This window comes from Corvus moneduloides, chromosome 5 (genome assembly GCF_009650955.1).
Source record: "Corvus moneduloides isolate bCorMon1 chromosome 5, bCorMon1.pri, whole genome shotgun sequence".
Lineage (NCBI taxonomy): Eukaryota > Metazoa > Chordata > Aves > Passeriformes > Corvidae > Corvus > Corvus moneduloides.
In genome coordinates this window covers 28,892,959-28,908,136 of record NC_045480.1, presented here as the reverse complement: position 1 = coordinate 28,908,136, position 15,178 = coordinate 28,892,959, and positions in this window count along the sequence as shown.

Genomic DNA, 15,178 nt, shown 5'->3' with positions numbered 1-15,178 from the left:
AGGTTTTTTCACTTGTCTTGCAAGTCTTCAGATATGGAAAATCCGAACTTCTCTGGACCCTGCTTTGGTACCTAACTACTTTCATTACATAGATGATTTTCTTTATATCCAATTATAATCGCTCTTGTTGTTACCACTGTCACTTTGACCTTTTGCTCTACTTGTCTGAGCACTGTTCAATTTCCTTTATATCTCTCCTCAAAGAGCGCAACCAGTTTCTCCTTAACCATCTCTTTTCTAGCCTAAACAAGCTCAATTCCCTCAGCCACTCCTCACCAGTGCCAACTGGAAAGGAATGACCCATTCCCTCAGTCCACTGGCAGTTCTCTCTTTGCAGTCCAGTGACCACAGTCATTATACTGCAGAACCCAGCTCACTGGCTCTGTGATCTCTGGGGGGTTTTTTTCAACCGCTTGTTTACATGGTGCCTCTTGGAGAAAGTCCGCTGTGTGTATTAGAAATAAATAAATAAATAAAAAAGCCAAACAATTAAAAATCCCCCAAACAAGGCTACAAGAACAGCAAACAAAACACACCATCATCTGTTACACATTTTTCAGTCCTCACATTGTCTGAACATTGTGCGAATTTTTATATTTTTTGTTACTGCTACTTGGATTATTGTTAGAGTATACTAGAAAGTTAGTCTTTCACGATTTAAAATTTGTTTTAATGCAATAATTACACAGAATACACAGAATATAAAATCTTAAAATTAGTCTTCTGCAGCTTAATTCAGTTGATTCCCTCAGCCTCTAGAATGACTGTGAAATGAATGTGTTTAAGATTATATATATTAAAAAAATGCACTCAAATCAAAACTTATCACAATAAAAGCTGGAGGGATAAATTAAAGCAAGTACACCAGGTCATAACAGTTTGCAAATATCTGAAAAGTTTTATACAATGATGGTAAAACCTAGAGTTCTAAACGAGGCAACAGAGCATCAGGATGTGAACAAAAGAAGGAAGATAATCCAAAATAAGTAGGAGGAGAGGAGAGGAGAGGAGAGGAGAGGAGAGGAGAGGAGAGGAGAGGAGAGGAGAGGAGAGGAGAGGAGAGGAGAAAAAAAGACAAGAAAAAAGGAAAAGAAAAAAGGAAAAGTCTCTAAATATTGGTCTTAGTTCTGGTTTTGGCTACATTAATTTTCACGGAAACTAGGAGAGCAAAAAAATCCCCTACTTAAAGGTCACTAAGAAAAATTTGAGATGGAAGTCATGGGAAACAGGAAACTCAGGGAATGTTTCAATATTTTGGTATCAGTCTATGAATATCAAAGTGAAAGTATTTATAATCTGTTTAGTTATTCATGAGAAATGCAGAAGCTTCTGCAGTATCAAGAGTTATGAATGCTTTCCAGTGCTCTGAAGCAAGATAGCAAAACTGTAGTGCATTCTTACTTCTGCCTTGTGGCCATGGGTTTAGATTTATTCCATGAGATTTTTATTCAATTTACTTGAGTCTTAGGGTTGTTTTGTTTGTTAGAGTTGGTTGGTTGGTTGGTTGGTTGGTTGGTTTTTGGGGTTTTTTTGTGGCTGCAGGTGGATGGGTATTGCTCAGGGGGTTTAGTGGGTGTTTTTAGGTTTCTTTAAGAACAATTAAGACAATTAAACTTTAAGAACTCTGAAACAGAGCATGATGGCTGAAAACCTGGACCTGTTCAAAGCAGCGATAGACCCCTCAATATCACAGGGTCGTGATTTTGTCCAATAATTAGAGTTCTTAATCCTCACTTAAACTGCCAATAGGTATATGAAAACTGGAGCTTGATTTCAGGAAAATGGCCTCTCTTGAGTTTAATCTCAATCTGTCCAGCTGCCTATAACATTTCAGAACTCTCTTACTCCTCCTGTCTGAGCTTTCACCTCAGCAGATGATTTGGACTACAGTCTGTATTCTGCAGCACAATGTATGGCTGAAAGCTTTGCCACTCTACACAGCTGTCCAGTAATGGTCAACAGTCACTATTGTGATTGAATGAACTGCTTGAAATGGAGCTTTTTGTCCAGCAGAAACTGAAAGCTTCAAGGATGGAGATTGCAGTGTCCTTGGGTAATTCGTTCCAGTGTTTCCTGAAGGAACAAGATGTTTCTACATTTCAGCTTGAACCTCCCAGACATCAAATTGGCTATGGCAGATCATTCTTACTGCACTCAATTTCTCTTGCCTGTAAAAAATTCTTAACGCCTATGCTGCTCAACACTGATGAGGGAAAAACAAGAAACTTAAATTCTGATACCTGTACAAACTAGATTTTTGTGAATTGGAGCCTTCACTACTAAATGTTTTAATATCCAGATTCATAAAGGTTCTGAATTTTTTTTTTCTTTCTAATAATATTCTACTTTGTATAAAATAATTACATAAACATTTAATATGTGGAAGTTTTTTCTTCTCTGAGCCTGGCAGTTTTCAGTTGAGTTCTTGTTCGTGTCCTAATTAATAAATAACTTGAAAACTAACAAAAAAAATTGTCAATATGAGATTAGGAATTCCCCTATGTTTTTTCCTTTCTTACCTTATTTGTCAGCATGTGCTCTGCAGATTAGGGTAGTGAGGATGCTTTCCTGGATGTCACTTTAGCAGCATTTTGAGCATGGTGATTGTCCTCCACAGTGTTATGAGAAGTGAATCACCTTTCAGTTCTCATCTTGAAATGTTAAGTTATATAATCAAAGGAAACACATCTGGTTTAACTAAATGTGACCTTTGTGCAAATAGTATAGATAACTTAACCAGACAAACAGAGCGTTCTGAATAAGTGAAGACATTTTCACTCTTCATTATTCTACCTAATTCATTATTGCCCTGTGGTACTTTACATATAGCAGTGTTTTCATCTTTTTGCTACCAGTCTGAAACCTAACGACCATCCCCTGGCTTGGTAAGAAAGGAAAACTTCCAAGACAAATGATGCTTAACAGAAAAAAAGCTATCCTATTCATTTTAATAACTGTTGAACCATATTATACCTTTTAATTAAACATAAGGAAAGGTGGTTTTAATGTTCTGTCATAAGACAGGAGGCTAAATGCTTTTGTAGAAAGGAATCTCATTAAAGTGTGTTGGGTTGCTCCCATTTCAGTGCCTGCTTTTCAGAAGAGATGAGATATAATTATTTTTGCTTACAGTATAACTAGGCTGCTGGAACAATGCCCTTCGTGCTGGTAAGAACTGATGCTGCCATTGAAATATTAGATATGATCCAAAGAGAGGAAGCGCTGCCCACGCATAAAGGGCAAGAGAGGTTAGATGTAACTATTCAGTCAATGAAAAAAAACGGGATCCTCACAAAAAGTGTATGAGAATTACTTCATCCACAAGCTGTAAACAAACTTATCCTGGCAACAGGAATGCATTAAGAATTATATTGACATAAACACCATAATACTTAGGCTTAAGAGCTGTGTTCTTAGTAAAAGTTTGGAAAGCAGTTTGTTCAATGTGGCAAGCAGTACATTAGTGCAGTGATGCATCTCCAGAAAAACTGTAGAAGGAAAACATGTCTTTTCCTTGAAGTTCCTAAGAACTTTATGGTGGCATTAACTAAACGCCACACACCAAGTCAGTTGTGAAGTCAACTGAAAAGTGCATAAGTTTTTTCTAGTCTTCTTTGCAGCAGCTTATGAGATTTTTCTTCAATGCGCTCTTTTATTTCATATACAGCTGCAGAGAAGTACAGTTAGAAAAAATTAATTCAAAAGACTACAATCCCTTAATGGAGCAAATATGCACAGAGGTATCTATTAACTGTTTCCCAGTACAATACTGTTTGATGCACCCCAGTCTATCTGTAGCATATTGGTCCGTCTTGTATTTTTTCATTATCTTCCTCACTGCAGTTATATGACTTTCTAAAATTGTTTCTGTGGGAAGTATGTTTATGGTAAATGTGTTGGCCTAGTCTCCCCAAATGTTATTACTAAGGCTGTATCGCCAAACCTCTGCAACAAAAATACTTTTTCAAGGTATTTATGTTATGTTACAGGATGGCATTTTTTAATAGACTGTCTCAAAAATACCTTTAGGTACAGTTCTGCAATCTCTAAAGAGTTAGATAAGTCCAAAGTTAGGTACACCAGGTGACTACAGAGGGCTGCCCCAGGTTCTCTTTTGACAGTCTTTGTTGCAAGGAAATGTGAAGTATGCTCCTGATGAGTAATAGCAGTGGTACCTTTTACCCTGGAGAGGCAACAAGAGTTCTGCTGTTTTCCTAATGATCAGAAGAACTGACTACACATAGAAGCCTTTATATTACCAGAGCAAAAAGTGATAGACACCATACATTATCAATATCTCACTGAAATACAGAATCCATGTGAGGTCAATGCCAGTTATCCATATGATTTGTACTTTATCATGGAAAAGTAAAGAAAATTGTCTTGAGATTTTGTGTACTAGAGATGCAGATTGAGTTCCTCTGACTGGAAGGGGAAAAGGATAGAAAACACTTATGTGAGAAGATGTCTTATTTGTGCTAAGTGCCATTGAGCCATGATTCTACTCAGATTTGTTTCTGACAATCAGAGTGTCTGTTTACAGCTTGCAGATGAAACGCACTTTCCAATATCTAAAGTGTTTTGTGTCTTTCCCTGAAAAGTGATTGGTTTGATGATGTGCAGGTATCGCTAAACCCTGGTCACAGTTCTACAACACAGTATCAGTAAATCCAATCACTCTTTGCAGAAAGATGGCATTTCATGGAATTTAATTTCCTTTATCGAAGGACACTTTCTACTTACAAAATATTGCAATTTAAGTGTTTAAAGAATCACTGTATAGAAGAACTTTATCCAATACTGACTATAACTATCAAATTGAAGAAGTGTAACTGCAAGTCTTGGGATCTAACAGTAACAAAGGGGGCTGCATGTAATTTATTTACCGAGAAGACAATACCTTGGCTGTCTGGCGTCACTTTTCCTTGGAGTAATCTGTAAAGTAGATGAAAACAAGTAATTTAATACAAGCAATGCACAGGCCAGTAGTTGAGACAGCCTTTCAACTGCATATTAGATCAATAAAAGAAGATCTTAGGTAAAATCAGTCTATTAGGTCAGAATAATTAAATTCTAAGGTCTACCAGGGTGCAATTACTTCATATTAAGACCTGAATCACAGCACTTGGAGAAGTCTAGTACACGTAACACATAGGTTTTGTTCTGTCAGTATAAAATGCAGTCTTACATGCTCCTAATTTTTGCATCAAATTGAAAAAAGAAAACGTTATTTTAGATAAACAGCCTGTATTCTTTTAGTTGTTTTTGAGTGAAGGTAAAAGCTTTTCAATTAATGCATCAAGCGTATATTTAAAATTTATTTGAAGTGCTAAATTAGTGTTGTATTACTTTTAAGTGTCTTATTAGCAGGAGAGCATTCACACTTTTATTGACATAAGTAATTCCTATAAAAATAATTATTTTGAATAGTTTTACAAATTAAAAAAAGTACACTTGTTCTTGGATACAACTATTTCTTCCAGAAACATGCTTCATTTCTGCCTCTTGAATATTCAGAGCTTGTACAGAAAAACTTGTGTAGACATGTACAGATCACCTCACCGAGCCAATGTGAAATTAACTCTTCCCAGATTGTTTATTATACCTTTTTTAACCTTTTTTTACCTTTATTAACTTTTAACCTTTTTTTAGTTCTTTAAACTTTTTTAAAGGCTCCCAGGTAAATAAGAAGATTAAGGAGTCTCCCTCTTTACTGGTAGATCCAAGAATTAGGCACTGGAAAACTGATTTTCCTGCAATTTAAACTTTTTGCTTGTTATGCTGTCTGCTGTAAAGATGGGAAACATCTCTGCTCTTGCTTTTGACATAGCTAAATATTATCATTCTTTTCCCTCACTGTTCTTCCTTCACCTTCTGCCCTTTGAGTTGAGCAACTGTAAATTCTTTTCATTTCTCTTGAAATAACATCCTCAGAATTCTACTTTAGATAAGGTTGTTATCTTCTATTCAGGTAATGCTCACATTTGAACATTCTAGGATGATGTTTATTCTTTTGGCTTGTCTTTTAAGTAACTCAGATTCTTGAGTGTGGCATCCCTGTTGGGACAGTTTTGAAAAAAGTTATGGCAAGCACACAGACCACTTCATGACTTACGTGCATGGACTTGAGAAATGCAGGTTTCTTTTGAAGGGAAGGGAGTCGAATTTGTCTTTCACACCCTGAATGAATGCTGGAATTTATACAGAAGAAAGCTATGATTGTTTGTACCTGTTGTGAGTTAGCTAAAAAGAAAGCTATAAAAACGGTAGACAAGTGGAGTCACTGGAAGGAATGACAAACCTGATTGCATTTACAATGAAACAGCTACCTGGATGGATAAATGGAGAGCAGTGGGTATTGTCTCCCTTGACAACATCTCTCACAACATCCTCGTAGGCAAACTCAGGAAGTGTGGACTGGATGAGTGGACAGTGAAGTGGATTGAGAACTGGCTGAACAGCAGATCCCAGAGAGTCATTATCAGTGACACAGGGTCAAGTTGGAAGCCTGTCACGAGTAGTGTCCCCAGAGGTTCAATACTGGGCCCAGAACTGTTTAACTTATTCATCAGTGACTTGCTTAGAAGGCACTCTACTCCTTCATCCAAGTTCACTGATGCATCAAAACTGGGAGGAGTGCTTGATACCCCAGGGTGCTATGCTTACCCTTCAGAAAGACCTTGACAGGTTGGAGAGATGGACAGAGAGGAACATTCTGAAATTCAATAAAGGCAAATGCAGGATCCTGCATCTAGGGTGCAATCCCAGACACCAGCACAGGCTGGGATTGACCTGCTGTAAAGCAGCTCTGCAGAGCTGGAAGTCCATGAGTCAGCTTTGTTTTGCTTTTTATCTGTAAATGAGATAAGGAAACTGCTGGATGATTTAAAATGGGCTGATAGGCTCACTTAGTCCAGTAATCGGGTTGTATCACCATTATTCTTACAGCCCCACTGAGGTGGTTGGCTGCATACTGGGACCCTTCACCCTTTGTCATATTCACTGCCATAACCTTGCCAGATAGATCTCTTTCATCCAAAGAATCAATTTGCTCTCATATTTGTTGTCGACTATTTCAAGTGACCACACACACTCTCCAAGGTTTTTTTGCTCATACATCTTAATAATAATGACTATAAACATCACTGTTCTTTGTTGGAGAGCTGGCAGGAAGCTATTTTTTATGTTATTGGGTTAACATATTACAGAGCTTCTTCATTATATCTGAGCTGCCACTCTACCTGGGAAGTTAGTGATAGCCAGTAGGCTGGGTATGTATCTGCTTTTTATGCAGCCTATAATTTAGGATTAAGTTAGTCTTAATTTTTTTTTTTTTTTTTTTTTGGGGGGCAGGTAAGAATTGACATGCTTGATTTGGAGTTTCTCTTTCTCAGATTAAATGGTTAGACTCACTAATAGACCCAGACAAGCTATTTTGCCACACCCCTATAGACTAAAATAATTTCTGTACAATGACCTTTTGTGACTCCTTTTTTTGCACATATAAAGTGTATATATGCACACACACATGCACATATATATATATATATGTACACTTTCCCTGTAAAGCATACTGCAGTTTTCATCCTGTCAAAGCTTTAGCATATAAGAAATATTTGAATCTGCATCACTCTATGTGTGTACATGTACTTATTCTCTGCATCTTAACCTAATCATCCAAAAGCTTGTGACAGTAAGTGTGGAGCAGTTTCCTTGTCTGCAGCAGCACTCTTTGAAAGGGAAAATTCTCTGGTGAATTCATTATTACACAGAAGTCCCACCCCCATGAAGCTGCTGTAGACACATAACAGGATTACTGTTCAAGAGTTTACTAGGATGCAAGTAAAATTGTTACAGTCAGCCAGCAGCAAGCATCTTTGACTAAGGTAGGAGAATGTTTTGACTGTTTGCTTTTATACACCCCATGAAAACATAAGGAAGCATTTCTATTTATTTTCTGTACATAAAATTACTTTCGATATTACATTACCAGTTCAATTTTTATGGTAAAAAAAAAAAGGTGATTTTTTTTTAACTTCTCTGAATCTGGCTCTATAAAAATAACTTGTTAAAGTTAGTGCATTCAGTCAGAAAAGCAGGAGATGAGAAGATTGCTTTACTGTTTGGAGAGTAAATATAGTTCAAATATATTTTAAAATAGTAAAGGGAGGGCTTCTGTACTTAATAGATTAAATTATTAATGATTTTGACAGCTAATATTTTGGGGGGTTTTGTTGCTTAAGATCATTTACTTGTTTCTTGTAGTTCGTAGCAGCAAGGAAATGACAATTTTAGTTTCAAAATATTAGCTGTTGCATATTATATCTTGAAAAAGGACACATATTTTGTCTCTGAATTGGAGTTTTGATAAGGGTAGTTCTCAATACATACAGAAAGGATTTGATATGAATCATCTAACTTCATTAGCTAATGAATGTGTCAAATGTATTCATGTAATTCTCAGGAAAGAAATTGGCTGGATCTAATAACCTAATGGCATAGAAGTGCTCCCAAAATGTAGAGCTGCCTAATCGATGTGGTGAGAAATGAAATGATCTGTGGTCTGCAAGGTTAGGAGTTAATTGAATAAAGAGACAGTATTGACAGTATTTTTTTTTTTTTTTTAACAGCTGCTCATATATTCCTAATGGAAAGCTTGGTTTTATTCTTCCTTAAAGTAATTGCACATTCATCCTTAATTGAAATTCCCTGGTTTTATCTAGCAAATTGCTTTTAGGCAGAGCAAGGGTCTCTGACATTTATACTTTGGAGATTTAAGTTGTCGATGTGATATATAGAGCACCTACCTGTAAGTATAAGTGGCTAAAAATCATTTTAACCTGCACTGAAATTTTCCTCTACTCTCAGATTCTAAAAGCTTGTGTGAGTGCTGGGAAATATCTCAATTTATAGAATATATTTCATGTTTTAGATACTGTTTGCTCTCCAGATTACTGTACGAGGAAATATAACAGATTTTCATTTTGTTTAAGTAGGTTTTTATTAGTTTGCATAGCCAGCTACATACAGCATAAATAATTTCATTGACAACTAGATTAAGAAGGCTATTTAATGACATCTAGATACTTACTAGAGTCCTAGTTCAAATCCTAATAAGTCTCCTTACTAGGATTCAGACACCAGAAATACCACAATAAGTAATGTTTAAGTGATTGTCCAGGTCCCAAAAAAAACCCAGGAAAGCCAGCTGCTTTTCCTGCACTTCCTACAACTGCTCCATCTTTGGGGAACCCACTGATCAGAATTAACTTTCTTTTCCTTACCACTAACTCTGCACACCCGCTTGTACTCGGTGAAAGCCCATATCTGTCAGTTGGTTCTGGCAACCTGATCTGGTTGAAGAAGTCCATGCTCCTTGCGGGTGGGTGGGACTAGATGACTTTTGGACATCTTTTCCAACCCAAATTATTCTATGATTTTTTTCCTTTCATTGCTCATCCAGCAGCAGCTATCCTGAATGTCTTGATTTTAACACCACCTAATTCTGTGAAAAAGAGGGAAACAAAGATTCAGAAAAAATGCTATTCAGCTGCAGAAACATAAATGGAGTCATTAACTCATGTTTAAATAAAGACACAGTGAAATACAAAATTAGAACAGTGAGAGATAATAAGGAGCTGCCTCCTGCCAGCGATCCATCTACGTGTCTATGTTATGAGAAGCTGGATAGGAGTTGGGCATGAGGTAACAGCATCACCCTATGCTTTACCTCAGGGGTGGTTGATGAACTGACAACATAGATGATGTCATGATCAGGTGTGAAGTTGTGCCCAAACCCTAGGATATCATTTTAATATGGAGATATCTGAAGATATCCAAATTGTGGAAGGAGAGGATGTCTCAGTGATAAGCATGTACCATTAAAATTGCTGCCACTGAAGAGTTTGGCAGCCTTAGTGTCAGCCTTCAGACCCAGGACCTCTGGGCCTGACCAAAACATACTGTGATTCAGGGTGCAGTGGCATATGGACCTGTGTCAAGTAGCCTCCAGGCAGATTGGTTTTGCTGCCCATGGTTTTGGGGAGTCAGTTATGCTAAGTCCAGAAAACAGTAGTTAATTCAGCACATACCAAAGTTTGTTATACTATAGATATGTGATAAACAGTTTTCTTCATCACTTGAAGCTTTAAACAAGGAATAAGCTGTTGATAAGGAACTAGAAACTGTTTCTCAACCAAGTTTTTTTTAGAACATCTCTGTGGCACATGAATTTTTAGCATGTTTTGGGCATTGTATGCATTTTAGACAACTTCATTCTACTCTTTCAGGGTCTGGCTCTTACCTCCAGGGCTCTTAAGCAGGGGCTTACTAAGTTTCAGCTGTTTGGTTTCAGGGAGGTACTGTGCAATGCAGCAATATGAACAGTGTTCTCCACTGGTACCTGATACTAACAAAGCTATCCTGAGCAAGTAGTTCTTTTGTTTCTTGATTTAAATAGAGTTTGGACATATTCAACACTCATAGGACTGCCTGCTAGCCTCAGTGGGCTTTAATCTACAATCATGCTTTGGCTATTGCTGAAATAATTTTATTTTTCCTACAGCCTTTGAACATCTGTTTTCCCCCACAAACCTCATACTTGTCCTCCAGTGCTTAACAGATATGAACTGAGCAGGTCCCCTCCATTCCTTTAGCTTGGGAACAAAAAAGCTTTGAGAATATTATCTCAGAACTGCGTAGTGAAATAAAGTCTGCATCCTTTGAAACTTGACGATAAACAATAATCTCTCCTTTGCTTCTCACACTTGAATGTCATCCATATTTAATATGTGAAAAGTTTCTACACTGCTTCTTTATCTTTTCTGGTTTTGTTCCCCAATGTCCCTCTCTGAAACAAAGCATAAAACATCCAGGTGCATGATTTAGACCTGGGGTGGGTTTTCACAGTAAGGAACAAAAAGAGAAAGAAAATGGAGGAGAGGAAGAAAGTGTCTAAAACTTGTATCCACGAGTAGTTATTACATACACTTATAATTCATGTTTTTGTAAAGTACAAAGAAAAGGAATTCATACATCTTTCTGTAACCCTCACTCTGACCAAAGTGCAATCTGACTGTATGGTGAGAATATAAATTCCATATCTTAGAAACTTAGGAGGGATGCAAAACACAAACATATTGTGAGGGGAGAGAGGGAGGGAGAAACCCTTCATTGCCTGGCAAAGAAAGAACCTGCGTTACTACTTTTGTTTACTGCAGAATGAGCTGCTATCCTACTACACAAGTTTTACAGTCAGATAAAAGTAACTTGGCCAAAAGTGACTTCACGATGAAATCGCCTTCTGCAATCGCTTTTACTGCATTTTTAACACTATGTAATAATAACTAAGAAACAGAGGGCACTATGAAGTGCAGTTTGGAAGGGAGAACAGTGAGGGATTTTTGGGATGGGGGGTTTGTTTGGTTTGGGGTTTTGTGTAGGTTTTTGGTTTTTAATGTGTAGGAGTTTTTGGATTTTTTGCTTTTTGTTTTTTTTTTTAAATCCACAGTCCAGGAAAAAGCTGCTTCAGTTATGTTGTTAGAAGGTAAGAGGAAAACTAATAGCAGAAATTTTAACACACTGTTGCTAATATTATTCCTAAGCACCTCAACCACCTTTTCATTAGAGAAGCATGTTTGAGCTCTTAAAATTCCTTCTTTCTGGGTTTCTCAAATAAGTCCATGCTGACTGTGATAAAATTGCCACAGAGGTAAGGCTTGGAGCATGATGGAGTGATATTTTTTTCTCTCCACTTTTCTCTCTACTGAGAGCTGATGAAAAGAGAGAAAAATATTTACAGGAATAGAGATTTTACTGATAATGTCGTGCACAGCCTTGAGGACAGTCAGTCATCACAGAGTATATTGATAGTATCTTCTTAATTACTCCCCTATATCTGCTCATACCAATCTGGCTGGTAGCTGGTAGCTATTAAGGCTGCTAATTTGCTGGGTCTGATAAATGCACCTCTGAATGACAGGAGGACTTCTAATGCTAATAGTTGGCCCTATAAATGCCTACTGCAGACCATCAGAAGAAATCCCTTTGTTGTTCTGAATATTCTGACTTCAGTACATATTTACAAAATTACAATATGATCCTTTCCCAGGAGTGAATCTTACAGAAATTAAGATACATAGTACGAAGAAACTTTTTGGATCATCTCTTTGCTCTGCCTTGTTTTTCCCATATTATTTCTGTTCTTCTCCTGATTTACCTCTAGGGAGAAAATAATGCAATTGCAAATGCTAGAGACAAAATTACTTGTTAATATAGTGATTGGTCTGGAAATCTCCAGCCATTCAGTAGCTTATGGCAAGAGGATGTACACAAGCTACACCTAGTGTTATTTGTGTCAGTCTGGGGTGCTTTTTCCCCATGCCTAATTGCACCCTAAGCATTTGAAAGAGGCAGTATTCAAAAGGCAGTGGCTGTTCTCACAATGGAAACCACCCCATAACCCCGAAAGACTAGTAGCTATGTAGAAGAGCATGAAATAGTAGCATATAGCTAAAGAATATTTTTGGGAGTCCTCTTTTGAATTAGAAATCTGTAATAAAATAGAAGTGAGATGTTCCTGTGGTTGAACACAGCACACAGAGCCATAACAGGGAAGGAGGCTGCAGTAGAAAGGAAACAATTGGCACTTGATAAAATTTCCTCCTTCAGTAACTACTGTCTATATAGCAGGCACCTCTCTCCCCTCTATCTTTGCTCTGACATAAGCTAACTTCCTAGTGATTGTTTAGAATTCACAATAATGAAGTATTTATCTTTTAAGTAAATTTGGTTTTGTGATAAAACCATTGATGCAGTACGAATACAGAAATATGAATTAAGAGTCTGAATGTGCTACTTGGGGTCTAGTAATTACAATTTAAAAAATCTTGTTCTTGGCTTGATATGGATATATTTCATTTTTTATTGTGTATGGATTTATATCACCAAAAAATTAAATGAATGGGCGAACTTACAATATTTCAATCTTGTTTTCTTAATAAAAATATGTTAGATAATAAGGTACTTGCAAGCTAAATTTTACATGTTTGTATATTATATAGATGTATAAAGCAGTGTGTTATATGTAGAGAAAATTGTGTGCTATTTAAAGCATATATAAAGATACATCTTTAGATTTCTACTTTGTTTTTACAATATGAACATGAGCATAGCAAAGTATGAAGCTATAAATTCAGAGACAGATACATATACATAGTATGTATATATACATATATAAATATAAGTATATGTACACAAATCTCCACTGAAAGTTCTGGAATTAACTTCTGTTTTATATATATATATGACAATTCTAATGTGTAGTTATACAAAGGTGAGGCTCATTCTTGAATCTTTTGAAATGCAAAAATATCTCTGAAATACAATACTGTTCATTAACCACTTAAGAAATATGTACTTCTGAAAAGATGGCTGGAGAATGTATACTAATCTGTATTGATGCAAAAGGAACAATGAAGTAGCTGTTAATTATCTATGTAATAATTCTTTTAATCTACTTGTAGTTTTGCCATGGTTTTATTTATTTCACTTATAGCTTCCTGTCAAAAGGTTTCTAACTGGTTTAGCAATCAGTTTTACAAGTGGTCTGGATAATTCATCTACAGTGTTAATTCTATTTAGATTCCACTCATGCCACTGAAAGTTATCCAGCTTTATTTGACCTTACATTCACTTAATAGAAAATGCTATTGACACAGCAAAGATCACACAAGTGTAATTATGTATATCTTTCTCGAAACTGGTATAATGTAGGGCAGTATTTTTTCAGCAAGCTCTCTGATACTGAGAGTTTGTGCCTTGGCTTTATATTGGTAGAGTACCAAGGGTATCCTGCCTGATCATAAGGGACAAAAGTAATTTTCTGGGGAGTTTCAGAGACCATTTGACATCTAATAGATTAGTAGAAACCTAGATATAGGTAACTGAATCTAGAATTTCTTTATCCAGAGATTTCCCATAAATTAACACAATTGCCAGCCCAGCTTCTTTGTTCATAAATTTAATTTGGGTTGACTTTGTGCCTGAACCTCACTTTCTGATTTTAATTTGAGCTTTTAAAATGGAAGCCTTCACAAATACAAGTAATGCAAGCATGGCATGCACACTCTCCATCCTCTCTGTAACAGCTGTTCACAGGAGAACAGCCTTGAATGCTATAGAGAATAGAGCTGTGTATAAGATTGAGTTGTTGTTTGATGATATTAAATATGATGCTGTAATTTTCTGGATTTCTTATTGGATTTCATACAGTTGCCGTTCATGTTGAGTTCTACAAAGACACAATTAATGGATTCAGTTTGATCGAGCTATAGCATAGTATGGGCTTAGTCCTTCAAGTTCCTTAAATTAACATGTCATTATTCTTTTCCCTCAGAGTTATTCTTCTGGCTCTGGACTATTCTTCTTGGTTCTGGACTTTGATCCAGCTGAGCAGGTGAGCCTTTGGACAGGTTGCTGCCAAAAGTGATGAAGGCATGTCCCACCTTTACTTAGGAAATACTGTGGGTAGACTGTCAGCTCTTGCTGCTCCTATTTCCCCCCTCTATCTCTCATTTGGTGTGTGGGATTTGGTCACTGTATCCAGATTACCACTCACGGGCCAGAGACCCACAAACTGTGATAGGTATCCGTAAACTGGGCTACTGACTAGCACTGATCTATCTTCTGCAGTTCATTGGGCTGAGGAAAGCATATGGCTACCAATTTTTTAAAAAATTAAGTCATAAAAACAAAAAAATCCACAAGTCATAAGATGATTCCAGTCTTTGTGAGTAGAAGGGCAACTATATTATTTTAAACTAGGTCATCTAGTTTAAAACATCAGTCAAGATACTGTACTGCTAAATAGTTATTTTCTTAAATGTTATCTTATTCTAACAATCTGAGTTTTTGTCAAGGGTGGGAGAAGGATTGTGAGAAGGAGAAGAATTATTTTGATTCTTTAAATAAATAAGGAAGAAAAATAATATACCATTAAGATACTAGGTGCAGCTCTTCTTTTTTGGTTTTTTTGGGTTTTTTGGTTTTTTGTTTTTTTTGCTGTTGTTGTTGTTTGGTTGTTTTTTTCCTTGATGTCAAGACACAGACCTGTTACTTTGACACAAAAGAGAAGAATTTCCTTGCTTTCTTATCCAAGAGCTGTCAAATAAATCTCTGT